The 14,110-nt window shown below is 39.3% G+C and overlaps 1 protein-coding gene across 2 annotated transcripts in view; it reads right to left on the bottom strand.

Moving 5' to 3' along the window:
* LOC140925114 (uncharacterized) overlaps nt 1-14,110 on the bottom strand; it is a 30,830-nt gene that overhangs the window by 14,074 nt on the left and 2,646 nt on the right. Inside the window, exon 1 of one of the 2 annotated variants that reach the window (XM_073375067.1) lies at nt 5,412-5,565. The exons of the other annotated variant lie outside the window; for it this stretch is intronic. The gene's annotated coding sequence lies outside the window, so the exon portion shown is untranslated. Of the gene's footprint in view, nt 1-5,411; nt 5,566-14,110 lie in introns of those variants that run through there. 2 annotated transcript variants of the gene reach the window in all.

Consider the following 14,110-nt stretch of genomic DNA (forward strand, 5'->3'; position numbering starts at 1 on the left):
TGTACAAGGTGGGTCTAACTTTTGAGTCTGTGGATGAAATCCTATGGAGTGATCATTCAAATGAGAGCTATTGTTGAGAATGCTCCGGGATTTGCTCTTCTGCCAGTGTAGTTGAATTTAAAAACATCTCTCTAATTGCATATATTTTTAACAGTCAATAAATGTTGATGAAAGCGGATTACTTTCATCTTTAGATGTTGCGATTCATGCTGTGAATTTCTACACGAATTACTGATTATTTCAGAAGCCGTATCCAACACTCTAAACACTGATTTTGTTTCCAAAATGTACGCTACAGCATCGAAATCGATTTGAACTGATGTTTTAAACACGCCCAATCACTGAAAAAGTCCTCTTATTTTACATGCAATACCAAGCATATGGGAACCGGAAGAACCAGGGATTCACAATAAACAAACGTTATTTATCGATTTCAAAACATATCCGATCCAGTGGATGTTATATTCATAATATAATTTTGACAACAAACGTGTTTTTCATATGAAACTTCTTTAGTTTGCATGCTGACACGTTTTTCCCTTTTTCTTTTTAAAAAGCTCTGACGCTTTAAATTCATTCATTCATATGACTACAATTATAGCCACTTAAACCGAAACTAACAAATCCTATTATCCTCTAAAGATACCCTGACACCAGTTACACGCATGCTCACAAACATTTAAAAACTTTGTTGACCCTCACTTGACAGACCTTTTATGTGACAAATTTCAGTTAATAACCTTGCAAAAATCATATGACCTATAAAGTGCATTAGACTTAACAATTTACAGTACGTCAGGTTTTTGGTGTATAAACCTGTTAGTCAGCCTGTTAGTAAAACCTCATGACCGATCCGAAAACTAGAGAAGTTTAGTAGGGCACAGAGAGATACGCATGCGCGAAAATGTTTCAGTCCGGGTTTTACGTGGAAGGCGAAGGCGCTGTTTTAATACATAGAAATGCAGCGAACTACTAGAAAACGTCATCATTTTGTTTTCTGCGCAAATTAGAGTTATTGTAAGTTATAGTTTTTCAACCTCAGCTAGACCTTCAGTGGATTTCCACCGCGTAATTTTTACGTGCGTACGCACGTGAACAGAGAGGAGAGGTGTGACGTCACGTTACCATGGTAGAAAAGTTTTGGGATGACAACAAAAGGGAGCTCAGGCAACAACGATGGGCGACGGCAACGAAAACGGCAAAAGCAATAAGTTTATATTAGTAAAACAACAACTTTGCACGTGCATCACGCTTTTTTGCACATTTTTTAGCTATCGTTACAACACTTCGACACGAAACTTCCAGTAACAGGCCACTTGCACTAAGAGGTCACGTAACCAATGCTTCCTTTGAACAATGAGTTGGAATCTTGCTGATGACAGAGCACATAAAAATTATCTTACACCCGAAATTTGAGAGAAAACGCATTTAAGGGAGACATTTTATGCCACTTTGATTTTTCTACAAAGTAGTATGATTTGTATTAGCCGCCATGGTGGAGGGCATACCGCCATATTGGAGGGTATACTCTTGCTCTCCAGCATGGCGAAAACTACTTTTTGCTTGTATCTTGTTAGAACTTTGATAGTTACGCTCAGATGTGCTGTAAATGTTACCACATTATCTTTTCAACATTTTCCTTGAAGTTAAAGCGCAAAATTTGTGTTTAGAAAGAGGTAATTCACATTTTGCTCACGTGACCAGCTACGAACTTACTCATTTAAAAAAAGATGGTGCGGGTTTGAAAAACCAAATCACTATTATTTTGTTTAAGATATGACCCACTAATCGTTTTTCGAAGGCAAAATCATATAATTTCATTTTTATAAAAACGATGTCACATGACCTCTTAGTGCAAATGGCCTACTTCACGCGCCCACTTCACGGAGTAAGTGAACACAACCGTGAAAAGTTTCTTCTTCTTTTTCTAACGTCAGACACGGTACTTTCGGATTCAATCCAGAAAATGTCGCCAGAATTTGACAAATTAAATGAAATTGAATAAGATCGATGAAGTTTGAAACATTGCGAATTTATTTTTTAAATGAATTTTCGGTTTGTTGTCATCCAAAAATTTTGCTACCATGGCAACGTGACGTAACGACATCTCCTCTCCATTTTAAGCTTGCAAATAGAAAAGAGGCAAAGATCCTGCGTAACGTAAACGTTGACCGTACCCTCAGTCGGCTTAAAGAGACAAGAAAGGAAACCCAAAACGAATTCTAGGAGATGTAAAATCGCCAAAATCGTCCGTTGGCAATTCAAAAAGCTTATAATACACCCACTGTGTTGACAAAAGGCAATTCACAACCATAAAAAAAAGTGAAAAGCTGACTTTTCCAGCGCTAGCTCTTCGTCAGAACGAATCGGCGAACCGTGGGTTGTATGTGGTTTATTTATCGAAGGGTAGAGAAACACGATTGGTAGGAACCAGAGGAACATGGTAAAATAATCTTAATTATGAATGAGTTGAAGGACCAGCGTTCTCTGATTCCGGGCAAAGATAAGTGCCAAGTTGCAAGATAATTTTTTGTTTAACATTTTTGCAGCTTCCCGTGTTGCCTTGCAGTAGGAGAGACCGAAGAGTGACATGTTTTGGTTAGAATGATTTGGAAGGTTAAAATGGAGCGTGATTCATTAACGCACCTTTCTTTGTCATTTCTTTCAACATCTCGGTAAGGAAGTTATGTAACGTCAAGCGAGTAAAGTTTTTTTGGTAAGGCAGTTATGTAACGAAACCCTTTACAATGAATATCTCCCAGGACCCCGCGGCAGACTGCCTGGAAATAAAGACCTCTCATCACTATTGGCTGTATACAATTTATCACAGATTATGATATACCAGATGATAGAAATTTATTTTTACGCTGTTGTTGCTACGAAGGCTAAACCCGTGGTAAGTGAGAATCAAGATAACTATAGAAAAGCCAAAAAGTAACGAACGGGCAAACGGAGAAACGTTAATACGAATTGCCCCGTGGGGAAAAATGCAGTGACCTACAATCGGCTTAACGCTTGTCCCCTCAGAGTCAACTAATAGAGAGTCGTTATTTGGTTCTAACTTCTGAGTCTACAGACAAAACCCTATGGTGTGACCATTCAAATGAAAGCTACTGAGCAGTACTTTCCTGTGGTACTGTTTATTATGCTGTACAAGGTGGTTCTAACTTTTGAGTCTGTGGACGAAATCCTATTCTGTGACCATTCAAATGAAAGCTACTGAGTAGTACTTTCCTGTGGAACTGTTTATTATGCTGTTCAAGACGGTTCTAAATTTTGCGTTTTCAGATGAAATCCTTAGGTGTCACCATTCAAGTAAAAGCTTTAAGGCAGTACTTTCACGCGGTACTGTTTGTTTTACAGCATTCCACAAAACTGAATTTAGAAATTTCGATGAATTTTTATCCTAGCCTTTTGACAGAGTAACTAATCAAGAAGAGAACCATGAGGTGTGTGCCAACTTGTCCGCCCTTCATCACAGTGTCTACAGTGGTGGAGTCGGTGGAAATTCTGTTATAACTAATTAAGTTGCATAAAAATTACACATCTGCCCATCCAATGTGGGAAATGAATTTGCCAAGGTTAAATATTGTAACCAAGCCTTTGCCCTTTTATTGTGTTGCTCTGTTAATTGTGATTTAAAGCAAGGACGCAGGTCATATATTTTCTGGAGGCGATACAAAAAGGAAAAGTGACTAAATACTGATCTCTCTGGCGCTCTTGTGCATAAAATTCAATATCAAAAAAAGGATACACCTCCTGCCCTCTATGACTTAGTTCAACCTGCTTCAGCTGTACATAATTATAATACTAGGTATGCCACTAATCAAAACGTGTGCAGACCGTTTTCCAGAACTTATTATGGCCTGGCAAGGTTTAGTGTAGTGGCATCACAGATCTGGGGAAGCAACACCTATGAAAATTAGGTGTCTCCCCTTAAACAGTCTTAAAAAAGAATATAAACTCTTTCTACTTGACAGTCAGGCATCTTGAACAACCCTAATCTGTTACTTAGCTCTATTTATTTAATTATTTCATTTAAATAGTTTTTTTATAAGTACTGTATAACCTCCACCCTCTTTTAACCGCTCTATGGTAGTAGCCAACTCGAAAGCTTGGCTCCTTTGGCTGCTACACACTCTTTTCCTTTGTTATGTTTAATTCAATGTGCAGTTAGCTCTGTTTTTTACTTCTTCTTTTTTTTCCCTTGTTGTTGTTGTATTGTAATTGAATAAGTGTGAATAAATGAACTTGAACTTGAACTCTCAGCAGCAAACGCAAGCGCATCTTACACGTACGCCTCTGCGACTGGTCCGATTAAATGCATAGCCTACAAATGAGTTTAAGCAGTTGACTTTACCAACGAGGACAAAAACGGGACGCACAATTTTAAAAACTCCGTAAAGGTGATGTTACACGGGACGATTTACAACGATTTTTAGCGAAACACAGCGTTGCAATGTTGGAACAATGTTGCAGCTGTTAAAAGACAATGTTGCAACGATGTTCCAACGTTGCGTTTTGCTAAAAATCGTCGTTGCGAATTGTCCCGTGTAACATCACCTTATAAAAGTCTATCGGTGGCTCGTGTTGTTTATTTAGTCATTTTTTGGCAAATAAGTAACCCATATCCACCTCAGCTTAATGTTGAAAGAAATGACAAGACCCTGTCGCTCGACATTTCAACCCTGTTGACCGTTTCAGCCAACACACAACAATTAGTGGCCAGCTTTCTCTATTTTAGGACAACACAAAATGTTGCTTGAAACTATCTTGCAAAAGAGCAATTTTAATCTTGCAGAATACAGCAACGCTTCTTATTCCACTAATCTATTCCTCTCTGCCAGGTTACCAGGTCCCAACTTAAAGCGTAGGTTCATCACTAGATATGTATCGACAAACTGTACTTTTTGTCGATTAAACGAAGTGTCAAGGTCTGAAGACAGGGCTGTAAAAGAGCCCCTAAATAAAGGCCCCAAGACACATATTTGGGTGTTTTAATAAACTTATGATCAAGGGCAAGATACATAGCTGTAAAGGAAAAAAAGAATAAAAACCCTTCTCAAGAAAGCACGTGTTCAAAAAAATCAACAAACTTCAAGCAAATGCCCCGTCCATCAAGTTTGAAATAAATGCAATGAGGGTTACACCAAGAAAATGCAGTTACCCACAGTTTCTTGCTCTAAAAGGCTGGCGCTTTTTCAGTTGCACCTTTTATGGTGGCCTGTTTATCCAAAGAAAACCAGTGATACAACTCAGTTCTTGCCATTTAACCAACCATCCGAAAAAGCCACCCCAGTTCATTTTAAAAACTCCATTTAAAGAAAGATAAGGACCAGACAACCACATAACGTTCAGCTCTTGATTTTAAATATAACTCTATACGATTACTGAGTACTTTTTTTTCTTACCCTGGTGCGATATTATCGCCAATTGATTGTTGGTTCCTTTTCAGACTGAACTGATGGCGTAATAGTTGTTAAAGTGTTCCCGCATCAACGTCTTCCTTTCCTTATCTCTCGTGATAAATGCCTTTCAGTTTAATTTAATACCACTAGTTTCAGTGAACACGTATTGCTTTTGTGATGTAACTAGAGAGCAGATAGAGGAAATTTTGGAAACCAATTAGTTACCCCACACGACATCACACCGGAGACATTTAAAAAGCAGTTCAGGAAGTCATAAACGTAATTATTCACATGCATTGGCAAAATGCTCACACGTCAACTTTCTTTTAACTAAGTTGGTCTTATTTCACGATGCTCTGGCTAAAAAAAAAAAGCTAAATTCGGCTTTTTAAAGGGGAAATAACGAAATCTAACTGGGTATTTCACGAAGAACAAAGGAAGAACAACTACTCAAACGACCGTTTTTCACTACTAGGAGTTCAAAATTCAACTTAGCAGTGATTCCTTCTAATCGCAAACCTGCCGTGTGTAAAATTTGGCCAGTGGCTCTTTAAGTGTTGCAGTGAACACGGCTAAAACATCAGACATGTAACAACTGGTAGAATAAAGCATGTTAGTGAGTCATCATCACAGTTATAGCCTGACTTCCCACGCTGTTGTGAGTGGGCGGTAAGACGTGGACAATTATAACTTCGCCTATAAGTTACGTCTGTCTAAAATGAAACTCTAGTATGCCGGCGCCATTTAGCATTGCCTTTCTTCAAGGTTGGGGGGTGCAAAAGACATGCAGAAAGCCGATGAAAGCTGTAATTCATGATAGATAGCTTCTCCAATCTGAATAACCACTTGATAGAAAATTCCTATTGACTACTATAAAATGATCACTCTAGGAAAATTCCAAATTCTCACGTCGATTTGCCGTATGATGGCGGCAATAAAATTGATTTTACAGTTCAAAACGACAAATGCGATTGAAGATAAAGTGCTGTATTGACTGCTCTACAAAAGATGGAAATGATTACAGTTTAACTAAGGTCTGGATTTAATTTGAGATAGGCGATCAAGAAAAAGCTGGTACATTATTTACTTTCAGTCCTGGCCTTACATTGTGCTATTTTTTATATTTTCACTCCTTTTAACAAAACTTCTGCCCTGTATCTCAAGCTAGAATGGCTGTTCGTTCTACCCAAGAAAAGTTTCTTAGTAAAAAAATAGCCAGTAGTGAAATATGTTTTTCATTAAACCATATTATTGATCGGTAACCTTGCTTCGCTTCGTAAACCTAATTTGTCTCAGCAAAGGTCTCGCTGTTAATCAAAATAAATCTATTTGCTGGCGGCTAACAGAGGAAGAGCGTGCTGAGTCCCAGGTAGACCAGGTAGCCCAGGCTCAAAATATGGCCGTTAGTAATGTCGCGTAACCTTTGAAATCTAATCAGTCGATAACAAATCAAATCAAAGACGGCTTACCTAACTTCACTTGTATGTTAAACAATATCCTGACAAGTTTTATAGGTTTAAAAGAGCCTGCAAATCGTAAAGGGCTCCTCACGTTACAACGTTTATGCCACAGTGCAACCGCTCATATTTCGTGCTTGGGTTACCTGCCGTCGAGTAAAGGAATTTCATAAAGTACACAATAAGATCTAATTTAAGTGTCTCGTCATTTCGAGTTTTAAGGTCGACGGTGAGCCGCTTTTGCTTAAAAACGTTTTTTCTCCAAGTTAGAAGTTGACCAAACGTTTAGCTTCTTCAAGATTCTTGCTCAATTTCACGCACAGTATAGTATTTCAACTGTCGTGTACAAATAGGCTATTAATCATTCCATCTAAATGTAATTTCCGAAAGAAGCCAAACACGCCGGACAAAACGCCAAGATATCGTAATTAATTTAGCAGAAATTTAATTAGACGGCTGTTGGCTTTAGTGATCAATTTCTCGTATAAATAAATAAAATATTAAATAAATAACAACAAATAACGAAATAGAGGTAGCATATCCACAAAGTGGTTCTTCGTCTACCATTCCTGGCCGAATTGGAATTTGGAAATATCAATTTTTGAGGAGAGGGGAAAAGCGGAGTACCCGGAAAGGACCTCTCTCAGCAAAGGAGAGAACCAGCAACAAACCCACATAGGGCGTCGATGCCCGCATTTGAACCCAGGACACATTGGAAGGAGGCGAGTGCTCTCACCAATGCGCCACCCTTGCTCCCGTTGTTCTTATCTGTCCTAACAGGTAATCAACCTCTAGATGCTGTTTGTATAGGGCTCCTTCAGGTCTGTAGAACCGACAATGTTTCAGAACTTGAGATTAAGCTTGTTGTTGTTGGAGTTGTCAGAACTTGAGTAGACAGCAGCAGTACAGTACAGTACAGCACAGTACAGGACCTTCACTGTCGTCTTTCACGACAAAGGTGCAAAAGCGTCCTGTTCTAGGTATACCATAACAATCTCTTGCTCACGGTTCTCGGACTCTGGTAAACAGGAGAGAATCTGGAGGTATGGATTGGAGCTATCAATTAACTTATTAGGTAATAAGTTAAAGTCCAAACCCGATGGACCATTTTCCACCTGTCCACGTCTCACAGAAGACTTGCCGACACGCCGACTTTAACTTGAGAGACGAAGTCGTGCGAAACGAGTAACGAACCCAAACAAAGCGGGTTTTTGCAAAGTCTAGTCTCACCCATGGCAGTTCTACTGTCTGCCTCTTAACCTCTCACTCCCATTTTAATCATGGCTAAGGCAAGAGAGGATTATTTTGATAATCGAGAATACATGTTTTAAGAAAATAGTCAGCGAGGACCGTTTACCAGTGATGAATTTTAGACCAACTCTTATTAAGCCATGTACTTACAGCAGTCTTTTCATCTACAGGCGTTTGAAGACCGAAGCAGAAACTCTAGTAAAACTGTGAAGGCAACTTTTTTTTGCTTACGACACTGCCTACGTTACTCACACTACGTCAGCCATACATTCTGCCATGAACATGATCTCTTCAGTTTGTTGGTCGTCAGCGTACGTCGTCGTAAAGAAGACTTTAAGTCTCCACCAGCCGGCAGACACCGAATAGGAGAAGCATCCACAGATCATCTCCTTTAAGAACGCAGGGCTGGAAAAAGTTAATCAGTTCGGATACCTGGTACGGTGGTTTCTTTTGGTGTGGTGGTTTCCTCCGCTGTCACAAGGAAGTGGACAACTGCATGACTGTGCAAAATTGTGCCACAAGAATAACTTCAACAGAGACACACCGACCAGTGTATCCAAGGCTATTGTGTTGATGACTATCCTGTATAGCCCTCAGTCACGTACCCTCCCACGTGCGCCTGCCAGAGTAGTTCCATTAGCGCTGTTGCACACGATCCTCAACATCCACTGGATGGGAAGCAACATCGAACGAACTCAACATCGGACGAACATACAAGGCCTTCATTTGAAGCGGAGTGACCAATATTAAGGTTATGCTCCTTAAGGCGTGCCACCAGAACAAAGGACTACCGCCTGTCAAAGGCCTCGCCGCATTGCTCTCCGGCCATCGTAATAAAGGGGTAAGAAGAGAGAGGCAGAAAGACGCTTTGGAACTGAAAGGCACTCGCCTCGCCGATGCATGGACTAAGACCATTAGACAGTGCCAGCAAATAATCGTAAGGCCTGGCGAGACAGAGTCCACCATGCTATCCCTTTCCAAAGATACCAGTGCAAGCAGTTCATAACAGAACGCTGAACAATCACGATGCTTTGGAATCCACCACAACCGCGACCTTTGCTTAACTCAGCAATTGTGACAGGGTTTGGTTTCCGGAATTGGCCTCGTCACTCACTAAAGTTGATGTGATATACATTGACCTCCAGTCTCCTGTAATGTTCACATTGCGATGCCAAGACTCGGTTTCACATGAAAATGTGTACCGTTACAATATTTTGAATCTTGGGTAACTGGACGAAAACAAAATCTCACCCTTACCAGTAAAAAACCATATGTCAGTTCCGGCCGGGAAGGCAACACCCCTGGGCCCAAAGTACATATTTCATGTGGACCCAACATTCTAAATTCAAGATGAAAATCAAGTCATTCCATGTACTGCCAAAGAGGTTTCCTTTGAATGGTCACACCAAAGGATTTTGTCCAGTGTCAAAAGTTAGAACCACCATGTACAGCATTAAAATGGTACCACAAGAAGTTACTTCTAAGTAGCTTTCAATTGAGTCGAAAGTTCAAACCATCTTGTACAGCAAAAGAAACAGTATCATACACAGCGATACTGGTGGTCAGACCATAGTCTCTTTCGAAAGTTAGAACCACCATACCAGACTCCATCTTTTACTGTGGTAAAACCTCACCGTTTCATCTTTGTCCCACCCTTTTTTTATGGCAAAGGCGCTCCTGTTCTACTACAGCCTTTGGCTACTGATTAGACCTCTTTTACTAAAAAACGTTTACTAGTTAAGTTTTGATTTTTTAACTAGTGCAGGGAAAGGATTTAGTGCTTTTTCCAGAGTCATTCTTAAGAACGTCTAAGTTTTAAAGCTTCCTCTAGGGTAGTTTTATTAGAACTATTTTGAGCCCATGGATTAAATCCGTTTAATGACACTTCTTAAAGACTAATTTTGTTTGATGCTTAACATTGTGTATTTGTTTTTTGAACTTAGCAACTAAAACTTATACATTTGGGTTACAAAGTAATGGAGCAAATTAAGTAAATTTGATTTAGGCCACTCTTGGAGGTGCGTTCCCATAGAAAAATTATATATAAAAAGCATTAAATATTGGACCTGACCCTTGTGAAAGTATTTCTCTTTCCTTTTTGAAGGTCGATTGTACAAGATTTGAAGATGTAGTGGGACAAAATCCCATCAAAAAATTCAATATTTATTTCTCGAATATCCGAATTTCATGCGTATTGCTATCGTTTCCAAGGGGTGTCATCTGAAAGCCTATCGTTTCGTTATATGATTACATCGATAGTCAGCGTTGATAAAACAAAAGACAACCTTAAATCAAAATGTTGTCCAATTTGCAATTAATTAGTCGAACGCTGATTGCTATCACTGTTTTTTATATATTTATATTCTTTGTCATGCCTGTATTGACAAGACACAAGTAAAGACATTTGTGATCCGCTATGTCAACATCGCGTACAAATAGACCTTGTCACGGCTTTCGACGCGATCTTGACGAGTGGGCAAACGCGTGAGAAATTATTTACAGTGTTTGTATGAGAATCTAATGTCGAATATTTCCGTAGAATGGCTGTTCTGAAAAAATATAAATTATAAACTAAAGCTTCACTCCTAAAGAATCTACTGAAAAAAAAAAATGAGGGCGATACATTCGCTAGAAGACCTAGAACCACTTTGTTCCCGGGAAAAAATTACAGACAAATATATGGAAAATCTAAAGAAAGCCCATGGAGAAATTTAAGCATAGGTACGCCCCCCAAATTTTTTAGTACAATCCTTTTTTTTGTAGCTTTAGTTCACAAGTCATATTTTTTTCAGAACAGCCGTTTTACGGAAATTATTCGACATTAGATTCTCATACAAACACTGTAATTTCTCACACGTTTGCCTACTCGTCAAGATGGCGTCGAAAACCGTGACAAGGTCTATACGACCCCGGGTATACGACAAGGATGGCCTCAATACCTTTTTTTAAAAACGGCTGCGATCGGCTGTTCAAAAAATAGATGTCGGGGAAAGTTGATCTCGCAATCTCAATCTATTTTTGTGGGTTCTCGAGCCTCGAGAAAACCTCTAGGATTCTCAGGCACTCTGAAAAAATTCTACTCAGTTTACACTATGAATTCTGTAGTGCTGTATGCAATCACCTTGGGCGGCGTACTCGAAACAAATTAATCAGAAAGAATGTTTATTAATAGCAGTCTAGATTTAATGTTGTGTATCGTCCTGTCAGGGGCACCCAACGAGAATATAGTTCAAAACCACTTAAACATAGCATTGTTGAACGTAGTTTAGTATTTAAACGCAAGATATGGGCACATTTTTATCCCCTAAAAATTTTTTATCTGTTCGGATTTCCTAGCTGAAAGTCTAGTGATCCGAAAATTATACGGATCAAAACTTACCTTTTCGAAAATTTCAGCCAGAAAAAAGGCGCCCGAAAATTCTAGGTGACCTTTTTGGGGTAAACATCCGTTAAAAATGGGCAATTATACCATTTTTTAGATGTTCGAAAATCCTAGAAGAGGCAGGCAAGCAAGAAATTAATTTTACGACAAATGTTCCGAAAATTCTAGATCTCAAATCGTCTTCCGAACAGATATTTGAGGTTGGGTGCCCCTGTCCTGTTAAGGACAATATCCACTATCTGAGGTATATTTTTAGATTTCAATGTTTTACATCGTCTTCTTTTGTACGTTTTTTGGCTTCATTCTTTTTTACCATATCATGATTGTGAAGCGTCACGGACAAGTGTGGTTGTGTACGTTTATAGAAAAGATCTACTTTCATTTTTATTGTCGTCAGCTTTAAAGCTGAAACTCAGAGTTAAAAATACTCATTTCTCTGGCAAAAGAAACAGAAAAACATCTTGTATTACAGGAGCATGCTAGTGCAATGAGATTTTAATTGAATGATAGCATGCAGCGAGTCTCTCTCGGGAATGTCATGACCGAGAAATCCATAACAACATGAGGATTTTATAGAGAAACTTAAAAATAGAAACGCTGCTATGTTAGGAGCAAAGCCGGAGGGTAAAGCTATTTGGGGGGGAAATTGGATACCCAAGTCGGTGTTTGATACCAGTAGAAATATTTCAAATGGCTTCAGTGTATGTACTGATGAAAAGTTACCCAGACAAGTCATATTTGACGATTTGTTTCAGCGAGGCTCATCCAAATTTCAACATGTTTTGTGGTTTGAAACCTATCAGTTTACATCTCTGTACATATGGCTTTAATTTTAATATGTACTCGAGGTTTAAAAAAAGTGTTGGAAAACGCATCTTTGACACATGCTTACATACATACTTATCAGTTCCATAGTTCAGGGCATCACCATAGTTAAAATTCATCGTATTTAATCAAATATGACCTGTCAAAACATGCCCAAAAATAACACTACATTTCCTCTGTTGCACATTCTAAACTAAACTCCACGCCGAGTTTTTCTTAGACGGTCACCTGGGTAGCCAAAGGCCCGCGTTCCATTCCTTACCAGATCAGACCAACACTCGGGTTTATTTTTCAACAACTAAGGTGAACGTGCTGCCTTTCCTGGGAACTCTGCCAATAGAAAGACTATCTAGTGTTCGCAGACAAGGACGAAAACCCGTACTCCTACCCTGTGTACAGCCGCTCCTTCCGCTTATTTTTAGGGAGCTTAAGCAACGACGACGGCGACGCCAACGACAACGGCAACGGCAAAAAAGCATTAGGTCTATATTAGCAGAACAACAACTTTGACATACATCACGCTTTTTTGTACATTTCTTTTACATTAATTTTTTCATTGCACGACTTAAACGTGAAAGTGCCTAATATCACGTTTTGTCAAGCACGGGAACACAAGACGTTTCTTTTTCTTTTCCTCAACTTTGATACAGTCCTTTAGAATTATTCAACGCCAAAAAAAATTGCCAACATTTGACGAATTAAACGAGATGGAATAAGCACGATAAACTTTGAGGCAGCGCGAATTCACTTTTAAGTAACGTTTTCGTAGCTGTCGCCGTGGTTGTTGTTTAGAGAGGGCGGCTGTGCAAAGGCTACCGTATCCCTGTCTAAAAATACTTTTACTCGAAGACTCAGTGGGACTGGACGCAAAAGAACTGCCAGCGACGTATCAAATCTCTGGCAGTGATACTAACCCTTTTTTCTTTCTGATTTCACATTACTAGCAGTAGCATAGCATTCATAACTCATAACTCTTTCAACTGTAAACTGCGCAACAAGCAGACACACACTGTTGTAAATTATTTTTGAAAAGCCCTGAAGGGCATTAATAATATGCTGTTTACATTCACATGACATCTGAAAAGAGAAAGAATGAAAACCAAATGAAAGGTGCTTAGCTAACGGCGCAAGCTGTGACCAAAGACAAGAAGAAAAACACCAATAATATATAACGACAAGAGAGTAGAGAAGGTCAGAGAAGGGTCTTTTATCCTCTCTTGATATAGAATATCTGACTTGGAAGGGATAATACGTCTATTTCCCTGTCTTAGCTGGCGAGATAATGCTAAACCGGGAAAGGGTTATTTAATCCTAAAACAACAATTTTCCGTGACCTCTGTCTTGAGCTAGTAAAATCTACCCTACTCAAGAGTTTTTTTTTACATCTTGATCAGAACATGGGCGGTCAGCAAGCCCAAACGTACCCTCTAAAAGAGCTGAGGGCAAAATTGAAATAAAAAAGCAGAAACAGCAATCGTCGGGATCACAGTAGACGATCAGGAAGTAAAGTGATTAGGTTGAACGAGACTACCAAAATAAAGATCCCTTGAAATAAACTTGAGGAGGTTGTAGTCTTGGGGGGCCACTAAAAATTAGCCTTATAACGTGTAGCTCTTCCTCTTCCACTAAGAAACTGAGAAACTGTCTGTTGAAAGGTGTAACAAATTGTTCCCGTATTTTGTTTTCATTTTGTCATTCACGCCTGTAAATGCATACCCTGCGAATAGAGCCGTTTCTCCTTGTTTCTCGCCGCTTGGGACGTTTCCCTAAACGCCCCTCGCGGCGAG

Source organism: Porites lutea, chromosome 14 (assembly GCF_958299795.1).
Source record: "Porites lutea chromosome 14, jaPorLute2.1, whole genome shotgun sequence".
Classification (NCBI taxonomy): Eukaryota; Metazoa; Cnidaria; class Anthozoa; order Scleractinia; family Poritidae; genus Porites; species Porites lutea.